Source organism: Mandrillus leucophaeus, unplaced genomic scaffold, assembly GCF_000951045.1.
Source record: "Mandrillus leucophaeus isolate KB7577 unplaced genomic scaffold, Mleu.le_1.0 Scaffold238, whole genome shotgun sequence".
Classification (NCBI taxonomy): Eukaryota; Metazoa; Chordata; class Mammalia; order Primates; family Cercopithecidae; genus Mandrillus; species Mandrillus leucophaeus.
In genome coordinates this window covers 1,482,779-1,484,419 of record NW_012102454.1, presented here as the reverse complement: position 1 = coordinate 1,484,419, position 1,641 = coordinate 1,482,779, and positions in this window count along the sequence as shown.

Sequence of the window (1,641 nt, the reverse complement as noted above, 5' to 3'; positions counted from 1 at the left end):
GATTACAGGCTTGAGCCACCGCGCCCGGCCTATTTATTTATTTTTTATTTATTTATTTATTTAGAGACAGAGTCTTGTTCTGTCGCCCAGGCTGGAGTGCAACGGCGCGATCTGGGCTCACTGCAACCTCTCTGCCTTCTGAGTTCAAGCGATTCTCCTGCCTCTGCCTCCCAAGTAACTGGGATTACAGGCATCCGCCACCGTGCCTGGCTAATTTTTGTATTTTTAGTAGATGTTGGCCAGGCTGTTCTCGAACTCCCAACCTCAGGTGATCCACCCTCCTCGGCCTCCCAAAGTACTGGGATTACAGGCGTGAGCCACCACGCCCGGCCTGTGCAAGTAATTTTTTAAAAATTAGCTGGGTGTAGTGGTGCATGCCTGTAGTCCCAGCTACTTGGGAGGCTGAAGCACGAGGATCACTTGAGCCAGGAGGTTGAGGTTGCAGTAAGCCCTGACCACACCACTGCACTCTAGCCTGGGCAACAGAGCAAGACCCTGTCTCCAAAAGAAGAAAAGCACACATCATAATTACCTATGTAACCAGCACCCAGGTTATAAATCAGATTATTAACAGTACCCCAGAAAGCCACCAGACTCCCTTCCAGTAGTCCCCATCCCTTCAAGGCAAACTACAATCCTGACTTCTGACACCGTAGATTGCCTTTGGTGTGTTTTCTTTATATAAACGGAATTACACAGTATATACTCTTGTGTTTGGCCTCTTTACTCAGCATTGTGTTTGTGGGATTCATCTCTCTTGTTGCATTTGGCTGTGGACTGTTCATTTTCATTACAGTATAATATTCCATTGTGTTAATAGACCACAGTTGCTTCTTTCTACTGTTGATGCCGTATTTGGGTGGTTTCTAGCTTCTGGCTATTAAAATAATGCTGGTACTGTTCTTTCCTTCGGGAGAGAAGCCAGAACTAGAGTGGGTGAGAGGAATGCTGACCTAGCCCTCTTGAGGACTTGGAGCATGGTGAACCATATGGTAGTGCCCTGCTTGTCACTAACCATAAAGTACCATAAAACCCTTATGTACGGTAGACATACATGTAGATAACCGTATATATTAGAGCAGATCCAGAGTTAATCCTCCGTGTGCCTAGCTCTGTCCCCTAAGGACACTGCTCCCCCATTGCCCTTACTCTCTGGCGGCAGTGGAATATGTCTTGTCCTACAAAACTGTGTTCAGGATGTGGACGTGGCCTCCTTGCTTCCCTGCTGATAAAAACTCCTACCCCAGTGAGGTTCATGTGATCCCCTCACTCTCCTGGTGATGACCATTTAATGACCTGATCTCTGCCCATCATCGTGAGAAGTCTGATACCCGTCTTCCTCTTCCTCTCCCCTTCTGTCCTATTCAAAGTGACTTCAGCTGTTATGTGATCTACCCATCTGTATTGGGAGTCCCCAGGGTAATCGCACGCATGGCTATGATATATTACAGTGACAGGATGCAAAGCAAAATTCCCAAAGGGAAAAGATGCGTGGGCAAAGTCTGGAGGAAACCAGGCTCAAACTTACAAAGGGGACTTAGAAAGTAGAACCTCGGCCGGGCGCGGTGGCTCAAGCCTGTAATCCCAGCACTTTGGGAGGCCGAGACGGGCGGATCACGAGGTCAGGAGATCGAGACCATC